The following is a 24,152-nucleotide window of genomic DNA, read 5'->3' on the forward strand; positions in this document are numbered from 1 at the left end:
ACCAAAAATTAGTGAACACAAATAACTATAGCAGGGAATGCTTCCAACTTGCTCAAAGAAGTACCACTGTTAGACAACACCTTTTCCAGACATCATAACTGTTGCCCTCATGTGCATCATGTCTAGTCTTTGCAAGCCTGTTGTGCTATAACACACTAAACTAGCAATGGCTCAAAGATAATTCCACACAGCATCCACACTAAACTATAAGATCATCAAAATATAAACGTGAGAAGAACTCTAGAAATAAAAGTCTTAATGAAATCATAGGTAACACAATTTAATACTGGATGATTATATATTTTTTAAATAAAACAAAAACACTGGCAGCAACAATATTGTATCTTACATACTATTTCATTTAGCTAGGCAAGCTTAGACTTTCATTCTCAAGTTGAAGCCTACATTTCCTGTCCTCCCCTTTCTAATCCAAGACATGGTAGATCAGCCCATCTTAATCTTTTGTGTAGTATTTCTACTTAGCATTTCAGCATGCCTTATTAGTGTCCCAATTCCTGCTAACTTCAGATAAAATATAACACCAAATATTTGTTGTGTACAAAGCAATACCCAATTAAAGGTGATGTGGGACCTCAAAAAGTTTTTGAAAGAATAAAACTTTATTTAAAACAAAAAGGAGGAGGATGACAACGTGAGGTATAAGGCAAGAAGGCAAGAAACTCAACTGAACTGGAAATATTCCAGAGTTTAAACTGAATGGACTTCAAAAGGGGAAACTATACTGAACTGGAGAAGGCTATGATGGATATTGGGAACACTTCAAGGTGGGGTTACTCACTGTGGAGGACTCCCTGTTTCTCTTCCTGTGTACAGGCCCTCAGCACACCTGGGCAGCTCCTCCCTGAAATTGAGAGAATTTGGGTAGCCCTGTCCCCTTCTCTACAACATCACAGCCTATTCTATATAGGAAGTGCTCACATCAGGTGCTACAGCACAGGTTGGATGGAAATTTCATGTCCACCTTGACCTTAGAAGAGAGAGGAGGAGGGAATGAGCTGCTCTGAACTGAGAGAAAACAATGGGCAGATGAAAAGATGGACACAAAAGGTCATCGCTACAAAAGACACAGCACAAACAAAGCTGACAGCAGTATATGCAACACAAAGATTTTAGTCAAACTACAAGGCAGAATCACAATGACCACAATAAGGAACAGACAGGGCAGGATGCAATGATGTTCCAGGATGCTGAATATATTAGAAAGACTGAGAATAAAAAAGCAAAAAGGAAAAAAAAAAGAAAAAGAAAAAAGTAGCCCATTGTGTCTATCTCTTTGCTTTCCACATATTCCAGTGTAGGCTGGGCTTTCAACCATCATGCTGAATTCATTAGTTTTGTTCACCAAACTTATTGGCAAAGCAGCTAAGGGAATAACACAGTTTCCACATAGCAAGAGACAAATATTTTGTGATTCTGAATATTTTTAAATTCAGGAGACAACTGTATTATTTGGAAAGAACAGCCATGCCTTACATCCTGCATTACAGTTTTCATGCACAATTAAAATATCTGCAGCTTAACATCTTACTTATGAAAGAGAAGTTAAGCAGAAGATAAATATTACAGCAAGGCTGAAAGGGAGGCTGAAATTGTTGTTATAGTCCAAGTTCACATTTTTATCCTTAATGTGATTTACCAGCTGGTATAATACTCTGTCTCCTTAGCTCCCACTAGTGATTAGTACCATCTATCCTAGATTTTAACATATCTAAAACGAGATATGTTTTTAAAAAGCCACTCAGAAAGGGGAAAAATGTGAAGTTCTCTTAAATGACACAGGGAGGTTGATTACTGATAACAGACAGAAACTGCTCAACACATTTTGTCCAGATCACAATCAATAATCATAATCCAAATTACCTTCAAGCAATTTAAAACCAAAGAATCTATATCCAAGAATATATTTCCATAGAGAGTAACCAGTTTACCCTATAGCACTGTGGATAATTCTCACTTAGGCACCAACAACACTGCCATATAATCCAGTTTGAATCTGCATTATATGATCTATGTAGACTCATATAATGCATTTAACTGCATTGACCTGCATTATCTTATGATATATATGTGAAGGGTTGTCCAGGCCTAGTACAGTTTCAACATGGATAACATAAAGGAATTAGGAAAAGAAGGAATGGAGAATTTGAAGTTGTCTTAAACAACTTATACCTGGAAAATAGACTGAGAAAACAGACATGTCACAGTCACAGTATTCATTTTATGAAATTATAATTATTTAGTAATATAGTATTTATTTCTAAAGTTGCATGTGTATTAAAATGTGCAAGCTGTGATAAAATTATGATTTTTACCTTCCTTTTTGGTAATGCAAAAATGGAGACTCTATCTTCCATGATTGTTAGTTCTCCCCATCATTATCCATCCAACCACTTCAACTTCTTTTGATGCTCACCTCATGTGAAGCAGTCATCCCACCAGATAGTTAATATATAACAAGCATCGATCTGTACTTCTTGCAATCAACTCTTTTCTACCAAGGGCAAGATGGATGGATGGCATCCTTGAAGTGACTGGACTGACCTTGAAGGAGCTGGGGGTGGTAACGGCTGACAGGGGGCTCTGGCGTGGGCTGGTCCATGAGGTCACGAAGAGTTGGAGACGACTGAACGAATGAACAACAACAGCAATACTACTGCAAAGAAAAGTTTAACTGCTACAAGTTAAGCTCATGTTACTATGGTCAAGAGATTTCAGGATTGTACAAGAATCTGCCAGACAAGGGCTGTGTCTACAATCTACTAGATAAATTTGGTTTAAAAGGCTCCAGGGTTATCCATATGGCCTGCCAGGCTGATGGCACATCAGGATAATTGCCCACAAGCATCTTCAATGAGATGTAGCAAGCCTCTGCCAGGGAACTACTTGCTGGCAATGATACTGATGGATTTGCTGATAGTATGGTAAATCCACATTTCCAAAACTGTAGGATTACTCTGGAGCTTCCTAGAACAAGTCTCATGTTCTGTTGATCCAGATTAATGGATAGATTCAATAGTTCTGCATTGTGTGGATTCCCTTCAGCAGCTGATTGATGAGTCTACTTTATTTTGACTGTGTAGAAATAGCTCACACTACTTTATAACTCACACCAGCTATTTACTTGTATTTTCAACTACTACTATAGTAGTGTCATACACAGCAGGAAAATATAGTTCCAATTTAGAATATAAAATAAATGCAGATTCTAAGGACCCTTCTACACAGATCCTAAAATGCAGAAGAAACTGGGATAAAAGGGGTGGCGGCTAAATAACATTTAAGGAAAATATATGCTGATTTGCATTAACAACTGAAAAACACTTGTTAAAAAGATGAACTTAAAACCTGATTTTGGCCAAAAATTTGATATATTTGTATGACTCTATATCTCTTCATTCAAGGAAAACACGTGACAGCATTCCTATATGCTGGTGTTGACTGCTCCAGTGTATGTGTGAATGTTAAAATCCCAAAATAGCTGATGAGGACTCTAAACAAATGTAGCCACAGACACACATGTGGTATGTGTGTCTGTGGAAGCATACCATACCCCTATTAAAGCAGCTCTACTGGCTGCCGATGAGTTTCTGGGCCCAATTCAAAGAGCAGGTGCGCAAGCCATGCAACCTCCCTCCTTCCTCCATCACATGGGGGCATCGGGGCAAGGCGTGTTGATGCCCTGTTGCTTCCCTCATCTGCCCATCAGACAGGGGAAAGAATGGCAAGGCGTGTTGGCATGTTGCCATTTCCCTCATTAGAAGGGGGAAACCATGAAAAACCTGGGTTGCTTCATTAGAGCTACCCAAAAGACTAATTCTCACCATAGTGGTGAGGAAGCTACCATGCAACACTTCCTCGCCACTTCACCCACAGAAGGGATGGGGTGCATCTAGATCTGTCTCCGAAGAGGGGCCCCAGTATGGTAAGGGACAAAACAACCCCAGTGTGATGAGGTGGCAACTTCTTCTGTTGAAATTAATGGTAAATTCCCTTACATGATATTGAACATACCTTTTTACTTCATTCAGAATGTTTAAATGCTCCATTTTCTCTGTTATTAAAATTTTATTGTTGATTTTAGTATTTCTAACTTGTATGTAGAAATATAGTAAATTGATACATATAAAAATAAAAAATATATAGAAAGATATGGATTGAAGCAGAGCAAAACTATCAGTATATCGATCTGTCTTTTGTGCTATATACTGTAGATTCAAATGTTTGATCACACAGTAATCAAATCTGATCTATTTCACATGGAACATGGGGTGAAACATCACTTTTTCAGGACTGTAGGCATTATTAATTGAAACTTTGTTTCATTCAAGTCATAAACAACAGAATTTACATCATTCCAGGCAATGCTGCATAAATATTCTCAAAACACAGTTTCTGGAAATGCTTGATCAGAAGAACTTATCTTTTCCAAACCTTCATGCATGTGGTTTGATCAGTAAAACAAAGTCTGTATTGTATGATTTATTTGTTACGCTTTTAGACCACACAATAACCTGAATTCCTTAGGCAGTATACATTGCAATATGGCCTAAATCCAATTATAATAGACCCAATGAATCAATGGGAACTTGGCAAATGAACATTAATGTAAATTTCACTGACTCATTCTATTAAAGTTCAGACTAATGATTGCATTTAGGATTTACTGAAATCCTGTGTGTTTAACAACCACAACAATCATAGATAGATGATAGATAGATAGATGATAGATAGATAGATAGATAGATAGATAGATAGATAGATAGATAGATAGATAGATAGACAACATCAGTACGAGTAAAAAAAACACTGCAGCAAATAAAGTTACAGTAAAACTAACAGTAGAAGATCTAAAAGCACTATTACAATTCTTACAACTGTAATGCAAATGTCAGATAAATCTTTCTTTAGAAGGCATTCTACAAAAAGGGAGCAATCACTGAAAAGGTCCCTTTGCCTGGAGTGATCTGCTTCATTTAATTTAGTCCCTAATTGTTATGTTAAGAGATTAGATGCTCTTTCAAAAAACTAGGCCTCCTGTTCTTTATAACACCAGTACTTTCCAACTAGGCCCAGAAATGGACTGACAGGTGACAAAGTACTGCCATAATATAATTATATCAACAAGGTTAATTTAGCAATCCAGTGTACTTTACTTCGAAGTTCCCGAAGATTGTTTCCTAAGGTAATCATGCAAGACGAGATTGCCAGCATGTGCTTAACAGTTGCAAGGCTATTTCTGTGCAAATGTTCAGATAGAAAGGTAGTCAATAAAGGACACTCTATCTGAACCACCAATGCCATTGAGACCTGCAGTAATAACAAAATATCTAAGGACACATCAAACCTACAGACCCGAACCTTTAGGAAATGGTAGGAATCATGCAGCCTTCTAACAATAGAACTCAATGGTCAGCATTCTTCACTACTGACTATGCCACCAAAGGTTTTGGAACTTCCTGTTCAACAGTATCTGGAGCACCCTATGTTCCTCACTCTGATTTAAAGTGAAGACAAGCACCTCCAGAACCAAGTGGGTATCTTTCTCACAGCAAGTACCTACGCCTTGTTTAGACTGAACCCATTTTATTGGCCCTTATCCAGTTTCAACACAAACACTAGTAGAAGCACTATGATTTAAGAAAAAGAATTCTTCTCACTAATTCCTTGCTAGCACATGATGAAGAATATACCAAATGGGAGTAAAGAAGTGAGTTATATTTGATATGTAGGATGTTCAATGAATTTGAAAATTAAATACAGTAGCCCAGGTTTTTAAAAACCCCAAACCAACTATTTTCATGTGGTGTGGAAAGATAGGACCTGGGCATTCCTTGAATCTTGGGAGAAAGATGGAATATAATTTCAAGCAAGGAACAAAACAAACAAACAAACAAATAGAATTGCTGCTTGAATCCTAACTATTTACTCAACAAATCCCTGTCTTCAATGTAATTTACTTCCAGTCATGCATTTTTAACACAATAAATATCTGTGGAGCAGAAAATATGAAAATTGAAAAAGAAGATTTTATGCCATTTTTATAAAGCTGTACCACATAAAATATTATTAATAATTATTTCTCAGAATTGTTTTTTCAGTACAAATTCATTTAATTCACAAAACATGACATGTTATGTATTGCAGTCAATACTACTATGTACCGCTAGTGAACTATGAAGAATGGAATTGGAACGTCTTTGAAAAGCTCATAGTAAAGTCATTGTTTGCTATCCATGTCAAGGTATAACTGAAGTACAATACAAGAAAAAGGTAAACTGAAATAAAGATCACCAAGATTATTCCTTGCTTCCTGGTACCAATGTAGAAGTGTTTCCTTTTTCATTCCGCTTGTATTGGTTAATATCTTTGAGGATCATAATGGGGTGGGGGGGGGAGCAGCTGCCTAAGTTGTAGAAACGACATTGCTCCATTTGCAAATTCTATTTGACTGGAGGTCACTTCAGATTTCTATTTTCAGAATATATGGTATGATGGTTGTTGTTAGGTTCCTGGTATAGGCCTAGCAGCTGTTTGGGTTTGTATGTGAAGACCATGAAACTTCAGTTAGGACACAAGGATCTGAGATACTTAACATTGCTCCTTCCCCATTTAACTGATCCAAGCAGTCTTCTATGCAGATAAAGGGTGTGTCTACACTGTGTAATTAATGGAGTTCAACACTGGTTTAACTGCCATGGCTCAATGCTAGGGAATCATGGAGACTGCAGCTTTACAAGGTCTTCAGCCTTCTCTGCCAGAGTGCTATCACTGTTGAAACTAAGAATCCCATGACTCCATAGTATTGAGCCAGAAAAGTTAAATTGGTGTCAAACTGCATTACTTCTACAGTGCAGATGCACCCAAAGACAGATGCTGGTGTCGCCTTGGACAGCCCTTCTTTGTTTATGTCACAATATATATTCTAGAACCCTGGTTCCCAACATGGGGCCCACGCCTCACAGGGGGGCAATTTGATTTTTAAGGTGGTCAATTGGAGAATGAGTTATTAACAGTGATTTCCTTTTGCATTTCTTATTATTCTAGGGGCCTCATATACAGTATATAAATATATATTGTGGCATATACATTTTAAAAATTAAAATCAGAATTTACATAGTGGTCAGCTGGTGATAATGGAGAGGGGGAAAGACCATTCATAGAAAGGAAGGAGTGGTGAGAGCATAAACTAGAATGTACATGAGCACAGAAAAGTTAGGCCACTGTCATTCCAAACACCCCACTCTTCTAAGGCTGCATCCAGACAGCGCCCTCCCACATTTTGCCCTGGGGCGTCCAGACAATGGTTCAGGGAAAAACAAAGGCTTTTGGCACAAAGCAGGAAAACCCTGCTATGTGCCAAGGTAATATGTCTGCTGGAAAGACCCAGGTCTTCCAGAAAACCCAGGTCTTTCCAGGTGCAGGGGCTGTGTTGATGGGATGGGATTATGCTGCGCAATTTCCAGTTCCCATCTACACATCTGTCTCAGGTTTCTTGGATTCCTGGAGCCTAAGAAGCCCAAGAAAGCCACCCCCTCCCGAAATCCTGTTAGAAAGTCTTTAAAAAAGGAAAAGAACTCACCTGGATAGCATTTTCCTTTCTCTAGAGTCATCCTGGCTCATACCAATGACATGTCAAGAGAAGGGGGGCTGGAGGAAAATCGCTCCTGCCCCCCTTCTCTTGGTGGAAATGGTGACTAGGTGAGTTATTTTCATTTTTAAAAGACATGTTAAAGGGTTTTCTTTTTTTATATATATATAAATAATTTTTATTGAAGTTTTGCATAAATACAGCAATTGGGGTAGGGTAGTATATGGTAGGGTAGGTAGGGGTAGGGTAGGGGTAAGGTATGTAAGAGGGTAGGTAAGTGAAACACTGTGATGGGGCGTGGGGGTTGGGGGTGATGCGAGGTTGTGGAGGAGGGGGGAGGGGGGGCTGCAGTAGCTTCCCGTTAGTCTTCTGGAAATCTTCATCTCCCGTTGTTTCTATGTTTCAAAGCCGACGAAGATTTTGTGGTCTTTTTCTTCAGATGCTAGACAGATATATCTGTAAAGGGAGCTCTTTAGTTTTTATGTATTCTCTAAATCCCGACCAATTTGTACATTTATTTGTTCCTTTTAGTCTCTGCGAGAGGGCGTCCATTTGGATTATGTCTAATACTTTCAGGCACCATTCTTCCAGACTTGGAATTACGTTTAGTTTCCAGACTTTGGCAAGGAGCATTCTTGCTGCTGTACTTAGCAGAAAGAGTATTTTTTCTTGGTTCTTATCTAATTTTATGTTTATGATTCCTAATAGGTATATTTCTGGTGCTTGGGGGAAGCTAGATTTTATAATTTTTTGCGTGGCATTATGTATCTCTTTCCAATATTTTTTAACTAACTTGCAGGACCACCATTGATGGAAGAACGTTCCTTTTTCCTTTCCGCATTTCCAGCATCGGTTTGAGCCACGTTTATTAAATTTTGAAATTTTTTCTGGTGTAAAATACCAGCGGAAGAATATTTTATACCAGTTCTCCCTTAGATCGCTGGCTTCTGTATATTTTATCTTTGTCCTCCAAATCTCTTCCCATTGTTTCATTAATATACTGTGCCCTAAGTCTTTTGCCCAAATCACCTGACAATTTTTAATCTGTTCTTCTTCGGTGGCCCAAGCAAGTAGTTGCTGGTAAATAATTTTAATTAATTTCCTTTTATTTTCCATTACTAAATCCCATATTCCATGTTCTTGGTTGAATCCCCGTGTCATATCCTCCTTATATTCTTGATGAATTTGATGATAATTTAGCCATGTGATTTTCTTATTTATTTGTTTTATCTCATCTATTGATTTTAAGATTAAATTCCCATTTACTTCGTCCTTTTTTAGTAGCTGCTTGTACGTTAACCAATTCTTTTCTTCTAATTTTCTTTTATGTTTGGCTTCTATTGGGGAGACCCATAACAGTGTTCTTGTAAATAATCTGGGTTTGTATTTTTCCCACGTTTTTATTAGGGCCGCTCTTATATAGTGATCACTGACGGCTTTTTCCACCTTTCTCTTTTGATACCATAGGTATCCCGGTGCCTTGCTGGAAAGCCTGGCAGGGCATACGGATCCCCCCCCCCCGAGAAACATGTGATTTCTGAGCAGGGGAGGAGGTGAACTAGAACCCGGGTACAATCACATTTTTAAAACTTGACTGCTCCCGGGTTAAAGGGCTGTGTGGAATCGTCCTAAGTGTCCTTTTCACATTACAAGTTATACAAAATATAGAAAAATGACTTTTTGTTCTGCATATGAATGTAGCATGAAATCTGTGAAAAAATCCAAAGCACAATGATTCTGAAAGACCTTATTTTTGTATATAAAAAATAAGAACACACGATCAACTGCAAGAAAACTGATATCAAATGACAGGATATTATTCTTTAATATTCTCAGCAAAGACACGCAATGAAGTTGTACACTCAAGTTACCCTGAATGTGATATAGATGACTTAAATCAATTTGTTCTTTTATTTTTCTCTTTCGTGAGTGCCATGTTCTTTGGAAGCTTGTTTTGAATTAATGGCCTTTTAGGCTTCCTCCATATGAATAAGAATTCACTTTTTGAATAATCAAAATTATATGTCACCGGGGAGTGGGGGCGAGGGGGGGAAGGAAATCAGGATTTTAGAAATATTTAAGTGGGACTGGGTCAAAATATGGTTGGGAAACACTGCCCTAGAAGTTCTGTGTGTTCATTTGCTCCTCCCTTCTAAAGGATGTAAAGGAAACTGTAAAACGAAATGTACTATCTAAGATTGCAAAGGAACCTTTTTTAAAAAAAACAAACACATAGTACTCAATGCAATTCACAAAAATTAGAAAACAAAAATACAGTAATACTGTATTATAACATACATTAAAAATACAGTAGTATAACATAATGTGTTATACTACTTCACCATAGCACCTATGGGTTCAGTATATAATTAACTATTCAGCCAAAGTGTTTCAAAAATATGAAACACACCAACAACTCAATTAAATATATTCAGAAGCAATACCATCATAACATTATAACCATATTAATATACCCAGCAATTAATGTAAGAGACCTAGGCCAAATAAAGTAGCAGCAAAACCAGAAGAGCCAAAGTAACAGCTTCCTCCAATGAAACTAGACCATGTACATTATTTCTCTATATACAAACATAATCCATATGTCTAATTATAGGCTCTGGCAAAAAGATATGTTCCTGAAATTGTTTCCTCAGCAAAGAATTCCTCTACTATACCATGATTTCCACTAAATGATGAACATCTTGATTCATTCACAAGCAGAAAATAAAAAAGTATGAAAACAAAATAAAAACTCTCAAAATTTTTTATAATCAAACAGCAGAGGATTTATTTTTGTCAGTCTTGGAGAGATTCTGCAAACTTGGAAAATCTGTTAATGCTGGCCTTGTTGCATGAACTACAATATTTCTCCAATTCTAAGAGGCCATTGATCTAATTTCAATGCCACCTATAGAAAAAAAAAGCTTTATTTAATTATAAGAAAAACACATGCGATTCTAAGGTGCACTCCATTTTAGAGATGTTTGTTTGAGGAAAGAAGTGTGCCTTAGAACTGAAGAAATATGGTATTACAATTACTAGAATGGATGGCTTGCTTATATCTTTGTAATCAATCAGCCTGTGGTATGGTTACTATCCATTAAGCATGCTCTTCAAAAAGAGAACAGAGAAATATAGAATCCTCTCCCAAAAACAACTTTTCTGTGAGCTCTGTGGACCCTTCTACACTAAGCTAAAACCCAAGAGGAAACAACCTGCGTCCTCTCGGGTTTTGGTCCCCACCCTCAATTCAAACCCCGTGTTTTTCTGGAAGGGGTGGCTAGATGGCATCCTGGGTCAATCCAAAAGAGTGGGAGGACGCCCACCCCCTCCTCTTCAGGCATCAATTTCCCCAAAAAACTTACTGGAGGGTCCTGTGCAGCGCAGGCCCCTCTGTACCGTACTTTTGACATGAGAAAATGATTTCAGGAGGTTGGGGGGGGGGAGGAGGAAGAAGGAAATCCTTATCTCCCCCCCCCCCCACACACACACACACACATACACCTTCTGACACACCATTTTCTGACATCAGGAGTCCTGTATAGAGGAGCCTGTACTTCTGCAAGTGAGAAATGGGGGGTGGAGGGAGTGGATGTTCCCCCACTTCTTTGTGCTCCAGGAACCTGAAGAAATGGGATGGCTGTGGGGATTGACTGAATCTTTCCAGGTGTTTAATTAATGTAGAATAAATTGGGAAATCAGAAGATGTTTACTTCTTGGGAGAAGAGCAATGACCAATCTTGATAAAATAGTGAAGAGTAGAGAAGATCCACATAGTTAAAGCAATGGTATTCCCTGTAGTAACCTAGGGATGCAAGAGCTGGACCATAAGGAAGGCTGAGTGAAGGAAGATATGACACTTTTGAACTACGTTGGAAGAAAATTCTGAGTGTGCCTTGGACCGCAAGAAGGTCAAACCAATCCATACCCGAGGAAATAATGCCCAACTAACTAAATAAATAAGACTGCTCACTGGAGGGAAGGATATTAGAGGCAAAGATTAAGTATGTTGGCAACATAATAAGAAGACAGGAAAGCTTGGAAAAGAGAATGATGCAGGGAAAATGGAAGAAAAAAAGGAAGAGGGGCTGACCAAGGACAAGATGGGTGGATGCTATCCTTGATGTGACTGGTTTGACCTTAAAGGAGCTGGGGTGGCGATGGCCGACAGGGAGCTCTGGCGTGGGCTTGTCCATGAAATCACGACTGAATGAATAAGCAGCAACAAATTGGGAAAACCCAGTTTACTCTGCATTAAGTCACTTTTACCTGAGACATCATTTGGATGCCTCAGGTAAAAAGTGAGACAGGTCCCATGTTTTCGACTTGTCTGAAAGGGCCCTGCGTCATACGAAGCAAGAACTCTTGTCTGGAGGTATTCCTGACAGGGCATTTAAACATATTTTTGTTGGGGTTTGTGGTTGCTATTATTGTTGCATTCATCCAAAATTTGTTGTTGTTCATTCGTTCAATCGTTTCCGACTCTTCGTGACTTCATGGACCAGTCCACGCCAGAGCTCCCTGTCGGCCATCACCACCCCCAGCTCCTTCAAGGTCAAGCCAGTCACTTCAAGGATACCATCTATCCATCCTGCCCTTGGTCGGCCCCTCTTCCTTTTTCCATCCATTTTCCCCAGCATAATTGTCTTTTCTAAGCTTTCCTTTCTTTTCATGATGTGGCCAAAGTACTTCATCTTGGCCTCTACTATTCTACCCTCCAATGAGCAGTCCAGCTTTATTTCTCGAAGTATGAACTGGTTGGATCTTTTCACTGTCCAAGGCACACTCAGCCCTTTCCTCCAACACCACAGTTCAAAAGCATCTATCTTCCTTTGCTCAGCCTTCCCTATGGTCCAGCTCTCACATCCGTAGGTGACTAAGGGGAATACCATTACTTTAACTATGTGGATCTTTGTTGCCAGTGTGATGTCTCTACTCTTCACTATTTTATCAATATTTGTCATTGCTCTCCTCTCAAGAAGTAAGCATCTCCTGATTTCCTGGCTGCAGTCTGTATCTGCATTAATCTTTGCATCTAGAAATACTAAGTCTGTCAGTGCCTCCATGTTTTCTCCCTCTATTTCCCAGTTGTCAGTCATTCTTGTTGCTATAATCTTGGTTTTTTTATGTTTAACTGCAACCCAGCTTTTGTGCTTTCTTCTTTCATCTTGATTAGAAGGCTCCTCAGCTCCTCCTTGCTTTCAGCCATCAAAGTGGTGTCATCTGCATACCTATGGTTGTTAATGTTTCTTCCAGCAATTTTCACCCCAGCCTTGCATTCCTCAAGCCCCGCATATCGCATGATGTGTTCTGCATACAAGTTGAATAGGTTGGGGAGAGTATACAAACCTGCTGTACGCCTTTCCCAATCTTTATCCAAAATAGGGCATGTTAAATCTTTGTCTCTGATGTAGCCATAAGGAGAACCTATAATGCAGCACTGAGCTGGCTCAGGAGCTGGATGGAAGCTATATGCCACTAAACCCCCAGCGGCTAAATAGTGGCTGCACAGCTGAGCAGGACAGAGACCAGTTTGGCACTGCTTATCTACAATCTTTACTTTGTATTCCTCGATCTGTAATGTGTAGTGCCCCCTTGCTTGGAAACGCCACTGTTCATTGATTGGAGTGATGGTATACAGAGTGCCAAGGTAATGTGAAAGAGGGGGGGAGGAGGAGGGGAAATTGCTCTCTCTTTTGCCCCGCTCTCAGTGCTCTGTATGTCATCGCTCCAGACACTGAGCAGTGTCTAGTTCAGGGGTCCACAAACTTTTTAAACAGAGGGCCAGGTCACAGCTCCTCAAACTGTTAGAGGGCCGGATTATAATTTGAAAAAACGTGAATGAATTCCTATGCACACTGCACATATCTTATTTGTAATGCAAAAAAGCCCCCACTTTAAAACAATACAATAATTAAAATGAAGAACAATTTAACAAATATAAACTTATTAGTATTTCAGTGGGAAGTGTGGGCCTGCTTTTGGCTGATGAGATAGAATTGTTGTTGTGTGCTTTCAAGTCATTTTAGACTTAGGTTGACCCTGAGCGAGGGCCAGGTAAATTACCTTGGAGGGCCGTATCCAGCCCCTCGGCCTTACTTTGAGGACCCCTGGTCTAGTTCCTCTAGCCCCATCCTCATGCCTTGGAGGCACCACAAATGGTGGATCATATGGAAAAGGTAGGTGCCACCCCCTGTTATGGTCACTTCCCAAATAGGAAACAGCATGGTTGATTACATAAAACCAAAGTTGCAGGTTACTCAGATTATCCATGATGTCTGTTGATTGTAGTTCAAGGCCATGTTGCGCAGTATCATCTATGTGTCATGCAACCACCACATAGCTTAGTTGACTCCCATTTACCATAAAGTGCCAGTGAAAATGCATCCTAGGAAATGAAGCAATGGATTCAAACTGCAGGAAAAGATATTCCACCTACACATTAGGAAGAACTTCCTGAAATTAAGAGCTGTTCCACAGCAGAAGGTCCATCTTTGAAGAACTTTAAACAGAGGTTGGGTAGCCATCTGTCAGGATGGTTTTGATTGGGTGTTCCTGCATTGCAGGGAGTTTCACTGCATGGCCTGTGTCGTCTCTTCCAGCTCTATGATTCCAGTCACTTTGAATATTATCACCTCAATTCATTGCATCTATAAATGGGTGCAAACATTTCACGGTCCCCTTAGTGGGAGAGTTATGCAAGTTAAGCATTTTTGTGTGACTACCTGAAGTCTTGGTGGACTTCGCTATTACGACAGACATCTAGGTTGCACTGAAACCAGATGTATTGAGCTTAGACTGCTGTGTGGTTTCTACTCACTACTAAAGCCTTACCCTCTAATGTCTCAGCAGTAGAAAACTACTGTTTTCTCCACTCCACTGTGTCCTGGCGGGTCTTATCATTTTATTTTATTTTTGCCCTTAAGGCATAACAGTGTTGAATTGTTGGTCATTAAGTTACAGAACTGTAACTGTATTGCCAGGCAATTATTTTTGTTTGCTGACACAGACCAAATCTTTTCCTTTAAGTGTTCAGAAACTAAATATGACATATCAGGATTCTGAATTAGAGGCACGAGCAGCAGGAATTCTACAGACGCACACACACATGCTTTTGCTAGCTGTCAGTGGTATTTTTGCTACATTTCTTAAATGTATAATGGTTAGTGTCAGAACAAAGATCAGCCATCATGTTATGACATTTATCTCCATAAATGAGGATAGGAAGGGCATCTGCAAGTTATTCCATCGCTAGCTATGAGACGATTAATGTCACAGGAGATAAATCAGCATCTATAGTACATGAAATGAGATACAGAAGCCAAAGAATGAGGATACTCTTTAAGTAGCTATGTGTTGCAAATCAGGGCATTAAAAACAAATGCACAGCTCTGAGCTATGCAGACAAGTTCTCAAACAGGAATTGCTTTTAAAAGGGAAGGTGTTGCCTCATAAATTAATTTACTTCCTTGTGGCTTGATATTTATTGCAGAACAATCTCATAACATGTTAGAATCTGAGAAAATTTGTAACAAAGCTTTTGTCAACAAAGTCTATTTCCTCTGAAGAAGTAGAATAATCGTTGGGTTGCTATAGGTTTTTCGGGTTGTATGACCATGAAGCATTCTTTCCTGATGTTTCACCTGCACCTGTTGTAAACATCCTCAGAGGTTATGAGAACCTCACAATCTCTGAGGATTCTTGCCATAAATGCAGGCAAAACATCAGAAGAGAATGCTTCTAGAACATGGCCATACAACCCGAAAAACCTATATCAACCCAGTGATTCCAGCCATGATAGCCTTCGACAATAGACTAATGGTTGTCTATAAAAGCTTACACTACAATCACATTTCTCTCAGTTAAGTCTCTAAGATGCTACAAGATTCTTCTGTATACTGATATTCCAGACTAACAGTCTTTGAATTGTATCACCATTTATGGTAAAATGTAAACATTATCAGTTACAGAAAGGAAAAACATCAAAGGGAGCCTGTGCAGTGTAATGGTTTAAGTGTTGGATAAGGAGACCACAGTGTGACTTCCACTCAGACAAGGAAACCCACTGGGTGGCCTTGGGGAAGTCACATTCTCTTAGCTTAAGAGAAAGGCAAGGGCAAATCCCATCTGAATAATATTGTCAAGAAAACCCTACCATAGGGTAGCCATAAGTTGGATTCAGCTATATGTGTGTGTATGTGTGTGTTTATTTATTTAATGTCCCATCATTCCCCCAGAACATTCTCAAAATGACTTGAAAGAATACAACAATAACAAAGGCCATCAAGATAAATAATTTTAAACATCCTATACAGGAGCCTTAAATGTTTCCAAAGAACCTTAATCACCTCCAAAGTTTTCTCTGCAACAAGACAAACTCCTGACATAGAATGTGGTGCAAGCATTACACACTTTGGAAGAAGGTACATTTCTAGCCAGATTTCAAGTCTTGCTATGGATGAACACAAATGCTTAGGAAGCTAGAAGTTGCCTCATCTGTAGCCAGCAGGCAATGCCTAAGGCACAGGATTTGAACACCCCACCCCCACCATGGAGGAGACCAGAATTGTGTGACTCCCCATCCCCATCCTAAGGACAATATGAGTGGAAAGTAGTAACATGAGGCCCAGGTAGGATTTTCCCCTCCCCCAAATGATCCTTGGGTTTTTTATTCACCTACCCCACACTGTTTCAGTTGGGTGTGTTAATTGGCTTAAGATAAGTCATTAAATAGGTTGACATGGCATGGTAGCGGTTAATAGTCCCAGTACGCACCGTGCCACCTCTTTCTGGTATGAAGGATGGACTTCTGTAACAGTTTCTGGGAACTCGGGAATTGTAAAAGGGGGCTTCCCTTGGGACTGGAGTGAGGGTTCTTACTCTTGAGATTTGGGAGGGAGCACCCTCAGGATGGCGGCCTTCCAGTTAAGATCGGCTGAGGGTGGCCCTCAGGATCTAAGGTGCGCAACCAAGGATGTCCTTTGAAGTGGTCAGAGGAAATGACACCTGGCCCCCTACATGGCTTATAACTCAAGAATTATTTCCTTATAGGCTAATTCCGCTTAGCAGTGTTTTCATTCACAGGTTCTGCAGAAGTTCTAGAAAATAAATAAATAAATAAATAAATAGGTCAGGAAATGGACTTTAAGTGACAAGAATAAACCTAGCAAGCTAATGAGACAACACTATTTTGCTCTTATTCTTCTTTTATCTGGGTGCTTCCTGGTAAGCTTAAAATCACCTGGGTGCTTTCCTTGCTCCAGTTTAAAATGAATCACTAGGACAGTGCTCTTAAACATGTTGCATTTATTGCTGTACTTCAAAAATTCATAAAGAAGGAATAGGAAAGATAGATGATTTTCTGGAACCCATATACCTCCTGGCTGAGTTAGAATTTGGATGAGCATGCAATTTGCAATAGTTAATGTACATGTTTCTTACATGTCACTGTTAAAATTAACTACCTCGAAAAGAACCATATGCTGTCAAAAAATCAATAATTATGAAATAAGGAGGGTGGTTTCTCTTCAGCCTCATACTGTGAAGAAATATCACTTTCACCACCATAATATTCAAGTACAAAGATAGCCTTATAAACAAATTTAAAGTTACCTCAAGGCAAGAAAATGAAATCTTACAGTACAATACCGTTGCCTTTATTGTAGATCAAAGAGATAAGCTATCAAAAGCCTAACATACCAACATTTCTACATGTCTAAAACTGAATTAACTTAGAACAAATATGGAAATAATAGAAGGTCTGTGTTAAGCCAGCAACAAAGAAGTCCTTAATGTAGTTAAACAAAGTCAAATCAAATCCTGATTTTATAACCGCATGAAACATCTTTCACAATAGTTTAAATTCTATTTATAGTGAGTGGCAAGAGTCAACACTTGAGATAAAAGTCAAAGGGATTAAAGTCAAAGCTCTATACACAAGCTACGATTCTGATTTTTGGTGTCTATTTGTGGCCTTCACATAAGAAGACGTAGCATGAAATATTCCCTAACTGCTATATGATTTAGTTCAACTGTACTATCTCAGCAATACAGAGAGGAGATGTAATTGCTTTGGAGCTTGAGCAGCATGATATATTAACCAACAAATTGTAGATTAGTAACACACATAAAATGTTTTACAATTAACATCATTTTAAACTGTCTATGAAGCAGAAAGGGTAGATGAAAATGACAGCATTCACAGCTAGGCAATAATATTAGCTCTGACGAAAAAGGTACAACATTTTGGAAGATGCAAGATGTTACAAAGAGAAAGCTGGGCAAAAGGAGAGAAAGGGGAAAATGTCTGCCTTGGTGCTGAAGTCTGCACAGTCAGAATTTTAAGATGGAACAAAGGCAGAAGGACAGGCTGAAATGGATTAGGTTCTCCCAAGTACCATTAGCTTACTATGTACTATAACGTAAGGAATTTGACTTATGGCCTAAGGAAGTATTATTATTGGTGTGTACATGTTGCCCTTGGTTTGCCTATTGCAAACTGAGAGTAACATGTTCTCTGGGAAAAATAAGGACATAACAATATTATTTTTTCAATAAATACAGATAATTTTGATTTCTTTAGGCATAATGAGCAACACTTATTTATTGTTTCTAAACCACAGGATTTGAGAGCCATTTGGAGGTGGTTTGGGGGCAATTTAATATACTTGAATGCATTTTTAAAAAACTAAAAGTAATGTGTTAGCTTAGCAAACAAATACTTCACTTACCAAATAATGGATATTAAATAATATTAACAAGTAACTTACCACAAACAACACATAAACAGTGAATACATTTTCAAAAATATTGGTTCAATCTTTGTAAGAACTTTAATTCTATTAATTGACTGACTGGTTTACTTTCCTCTAAACCTGATAGGAGAGGAGAAAGGACAATGGGAAATGAACGGGGAAAACAGCATAAAAGGAAAAATACTTCTCCTGTCTCACCTCAGAGCATTTAAACTTAAAAGTTTACAGTCATGTCAAGAAACTGCAAACCTCAGATCATGAATTCTTAATTCATCTCAAGTGGATCCATAAATGGACTTCAGGGAGGTCCATGAACCAAGCACAAACATCCCCTCCTGTTTCTTTTCTATTACTGGAAAAGTGTACTTTTTTCTGGAGAGGATATCTATGGCTTACATCAAATCTTCTATTGAAGGTATGGCCTCTAAAATGAAAAGAACTACTCTTCCAGATATCTGGATGCTGTAGCTTCCATGAGTCTTTACTACTAGATATACTGGTTTGGCCTAGTGACATGTTATATTGACATCCCTTCCATTCAAGGTTTATCTCACCTAATACAGTGGGCAATACGATGGCTTTCAACAACTTTATTGTCCAAATTTTTAACTTTTCGCTGCCATATGCTCCTTGTGGAGGAAACTGTGTGTATACTACTCAAAAACTATGATGCATAGATGAAGTAGTCATAACCTAGATAACTTCTCACAAGTAATTGTTTTAATGGAGTTGCAATGTTGACTGGAGACTTCTGTGTTAGTGAGTTGGTGTAGTCTAGATTTCAGTAGAAACTTCAAAGGAGCTATTCAAGGTGTTGATGCCAATCTCCCAAACAGATACAGAATCTTAGACAGCTCCTTTAAAATTCAGAGTGAAATTAGGACTCACCACCCCACTGAAATGGGAGCCAGTTACACATTATATCTCTATAGTGAAAGATTTATGAGATTTGGAATAATCATCATACATATCTGGGCAAAGAACTGCTGCATACAGTAAGCAGTTTTTAACAACCTGGCATTGCTTTTGAAGGCACTGCATATGGCATTGTGGAAACTATTTGAAATATAAGAAGTGCTTGGCTAATTTATGTTTACAGAGACCTATGCTAAATGCCCAAACTTTTTCTTTCATAAAGATACAATTGTGGTTTTTAATTCAGATTCTTCAGAGCATCCTGGATAATGTTTTAGAGGTGTTGGTAATCTGAAGACAAGAATAAGAGAACTGGTCAGATCCTAGAATCCCCACAAATCAATTATTTGCTCATCTGACATGTATTTCTATCTTCCTGGCATTAGACAAATGTGTTTTTATTTTCTCGGGCATTGTATCTTCCTGTGAAATTGTGTTTTATACTTCCATTGTATTTTTCTTTAAAAAATAAATTAAAATATTTTATTGTTTTAACCTGTTTTGATTTATCAATATTCATGTTTTATTTAATTTATTTTCATACTGATTGCCAGCCACTCAGGGAACTCATTTGGAAATGTAGGGTACAAATCCATAAAACAAATGAATAATAAAGGCGTTGAAACAGCTACTTCTCTGATCAGACATCAAAGCAATTCTGAATATAATAACTTCATTTATAAATGCCTTGATAATAGCTGTTGCCGCCACCATTTTTTTCCACAATTCAGTAACCACCACAGGCAGTTTCAAATATACTTGACTTATCCTTAGCTTAGAAATGAATTATGGTATGATAGTTGCATGTAGATTTTCCTGTATTTTCAGTAATAAAATTCACTCTAGATTTTGACCTACAAAGCCATAGTAGTCTAAAGGATCCTGGGGGATCTGAAAGACCAAGTGCCTGCTCTAATATGGATCTGCTCATTGACTTATTTCACCCTTCAATGAAGAACCACAACTATTATATTGGTATTGCAGGGCAAAGATGAAAGTTTGTCAATGTAATGATGCAAGATGTTTCAAACCACAACTCCAAAGCTTCAACTATTGATGATACTGCCTGGGGCTGATGTGAATTGAAGTCTTAAATATCTGCAGAATAACAGATTAAGGAAGACATTTAGTTCTTTCTCCCTCGGTTTCCTCCCATCTTTCTTACTAGTAGTGTGTAACTTCAACCTCATTACATAATTGTATCCCAATCCTCCTTGCACCTTGGTTCCATTCTTCTTCAGCTTCTTGTTTTTATCATTCTTTGCTTTCTTTGAATAATGTTCACCAGGACATTACCTAAGTTGTTCCACTTGTTTTACACATTTGCACCTGGATCAGCTGTTACAACACTTCTCTTACCCTCACACATAACACAGAACCCCCTCTCACTTTAACTATTGTGACATATTTATACATCACCTTAATTCCAAGACTGGTGTGTGAGTGAGTATGTACACAAACATACAGGGATTTGATTTCCTCTTTCCCTGTTGGCTCTTTCATAGGCATTTCCAATCAATAATATTTGTGATGTTGGGAGACTGTGATCTACATTGATCCACTATCCCAGGACCAATTTGGCAAAACAATGCCAGATCATCCCAGAGAAAGGTCACACAGGAGGGAACCCCACCATCCAATTGTACTGAACCTGGTTCGATGCTGCTAAAAGGTCACCCTTACCGTCCCATTCTCTGTTTTGTGGTGGTTTCCAACTATGACATCAATTCTACCAGTTAACTATCACCATCATTGGCTGGGGTGATGGTCCATCAAAAGGAGAAGGGGGAGAAGAAGAATCACTCCTTCCTCAATCACCTCTTGGAACTGACCCATTTTTTTACACAGAGCCGAAGTCATGGGATACTACAAAGTCTCAATCAGAAATAAGGTAAATCCCCCAACTTTGCTTAGCATGGGGCAAAGCCATGTCATAGTATCCTTGCTTCACATTGCCCCAGATCAGCTCCCTGCGGTGTCTGGCTGATCTACAGCACTTCCTCATTATGTGGTCTGTGTAGATGTACTCACAGAATAACATATAAAACCAGGAGTAAGAAAACGCTGGCAGGATACCAAACTACAACTTATTTAGTTGGTCTCACAAATAAGCATTCTGGGTTTTACAGAAGCTTACCCAAGGACAAAAATTTCACGTTTTGTAGGAAAATATGAAGTGAAGGAGAGTATGGGAGAAAGAAAACTAAAGGAAGGATACAGTGGGGTGACCAAGATGGTTAAAGAGGCTAGAAACCAAGTCCTAGAGGAACCGTTAAATCAATGAAGTATATCTAGCTTGAAAAAGAGATTTGAGAGGTGATATAATAGCCATTTTCAAATATCCAATCAAATGATGAACTGAGAAAAAAATCTGACCACATATAAACAACACAGAGAACATTTAGATTAAGAGTGCCATGTTGTATATGGTACATTGATACCTTGACTTAAGAGTTTAATTAATTCTGTGACTGAGATCTTAACACAAAATGCTCTTATCACAAAGCAATTTTTTCCATTGAAATGCTATTAATCTTTTCTGCCCCCCAACTCCCTGTTTTTGTTATAATGTATAAATGTACATTCACATGGAACAATAAAAAGGAAGATCAACTTTAAATGGTAGAAGCACAAAGTTGTGGTATAATGGTAGAAGTACAAAGTTGTGGCAATGAAGCATAAAGTGAAGAGGCAGAAACATCATTTTTTTCAGACTGTACTTATTCCAGCTCCCCCCCCCCTTGCTGTTTCACCCTCTCTCTCTTCATGAAGACAAACAGGAATAAAAACAACAAAAATCAACTAACCCAAAGTTCTTCATAGTGGACAAGAGAAAAGTGGACAGAAATCCCCCAAAGCGGACAAGAGCAAAATGGACAGCAATCTTCCAAAGTGTACAAGAACAAAGTACACAGCAATATCCCAAAGCGGACAAGAGCACCAGGAACAGAGGCTGCTTCCTTGAAACCCTAAAGCCCTGTATTCTCATACTAGCACTCCTTCTGGCACTAGCTCTTAACTCAAAATATTGCTTGTATATCAAAGCAAAACCAGGCCATGACAGCTCTTAACTCAAAACACTCTTAAATTAGAATGCTCTTAGCTTTAGGTCCCACTGTACTGCTGAAACAGCAATTAATTCCCAGAATTAAAAGCACTTGGCAGGACATGGCTATAAAATCCCACTGGGGCATGAATTCCAACTTCTTAAACATTGCCAAAACTTTCAAGATATGAATTTAAGAGTGTCTGTTTTACCAAGATTCAGTGAGACAAAGCACTTGTAAATCAACAAGCTCACGAGGATAATATTACAGAGAACATCATGAATGGCACAAACCATTCTTACCAATAAATAAATAAGAAGGCTGTTTATTACGTGTGTTGTTGTTGTTGTTGTTGTTGTTATTATTATATTATTTCTACACCACTTTATCTTCCCAAAGGGGACTACATAGATAGATAGATAGATAGATAGATAGATAGAGAGATAGACAGATAGATAGATAGATAGATAGATGCCCTATAAGATATTCCACAAGGAATCAGAATCTTTTCGTAAACATTGGTTAGCATCAATATTTTGAATTCTTCCTACCTTTCCTTTAAGTTTCCATTGATGTGCTGAGCTCTGATTTCAACATGATCTAAAACAATGCCTTAGCAATTAAAGCTGAAGCTTTATGAGTCTAAACCAGGGGTCTTCAAACTAAGGCCCGAGGGCCCAATACAGCCCTCCAATGTCACTTACCCGGCCCTCGCTCAGGGTCAACTCAAGTCTGAAACGACTTGAAAGCACACAATAGCAACAACAATCCTATCTCATCAGCCAAAAAAAGCAGGCCTAACGTCCCATTGAAATGCTAATAAGTTTATATTTGTTTAAATTGTTCTTCATTTTAATTTTTGTATTGTTTTAAAGTGTTTTTGCACTACAAATATGATATGTGCAGTGTTCAAAAGAATTCATTCATGTTTTTTTCAAATTATAATCCGGCCCTCCAACAGTTTGAGGGACTGTCACCTGGCCCTCTGTTAAAAAAGTTTGAGGACCCCTGGTCTAAACATTACAACTATGTATTGAGCATTAAGTAAACTCACCCCAGCGATATATGCAACAATACAGAGAAGAGTAGGGAGCAGAAATTGCCATATATAAAGTCAGACCATTGATACATTGAGCTCAGAACTGTTTACACTGAATGGCACTGGTTATCCACAATTTCAGGGAACTGGGAAGTGTATTTTCTAGTCCTACCTGAAGATGCTGAACACCGAGCCTTGGATCTTCTGCATGCAAAGCATAAGCCCAAACATTGATCTACAGCTGTTTCCCAAGCAAAGATAAGATAGTTATCTTTATAGGTATTTGTATGAGTGCTGTAATTCCTGCCTCAGCTTTGATATTTTTGTTGTTGTTGTGTACCTTCTAGTTGTTTCCACCTTACAGTGATCCTAAAGTGATCCTATCACAGACTTTGCTTGGCAATATATGATCAGAAGAGATTTGCCATTTCCCTTCCTCTGTGGCTGAGAGAGTGTGATTTACTTGAGGTTACCCAGTTGGTTTCATGATCAACTAAGAATTTGAACCCTGGTCTCCAGATTCATAATTCAATGCAGAAACCACTAAACTGCCCTGCTCTCCTGGTATGGTATAAGCAAACTCAAAAGAAAGCCATAAGACTAAGTCTATTTTTATCTTCATTGTAGTAGAACTCTATCAGAGAGGAATATGAGAAAGAGAATAGAAGGGAAAGATCTATTAGTCACAGGGAACTATAGAGCAAACAAGACATCAGACTACGCACAAAAGGATCAGATTAATGTTCAAGCGCTGTCTCATTTTATCACAGATCCTGCAGAAAAAATAT

At 38.5% G+C, this 24,152-nt stretch overlaps 1 protein-coding gene across 4 annotated transcripts in view; it reads right to left on the bottom strand.

Moving 5' to 3' along the window:
* ASXL3 (ASXL transcriptional regulator 3) overlaps positions 1–24,152 on the bottom strand; it is a 145,902-nt gene that overhangs the window by 113,760 nt on the left and 7,990 nt on the right. Inside the window, exon 2 of one of the 4 annotated variants that reach the window (XM_060775238.2) lies at positions 800–862. The exons of the other annotated variants lie outside the window; for them this stretch is intronic. The gene's annotated coding sequence lies outside the window, so the exon portion shown is untranslated. The remainder of the gene's footprint in view (positions 1–799; positions 863–24,152) is intronic. 4 annotated transcript variants of the gene reach the window in all.

The sequence above is a fragment of the Anolis sagrei genome, chromosome 4 (genome assembly GCF_037176765.1).
Source record: "Anolis sagrei isolate rAnoSag1 chromosome 4, rAnoSag1.mat, whole genome shotgun sequence".
NCBI classification, from domain to species: domain Eukaryota; kingdom Metazoa; phylum Chordata; class Lepidosauria; order Squamata; family Dactyloidae; genus Anolis; species Anolis sagrei.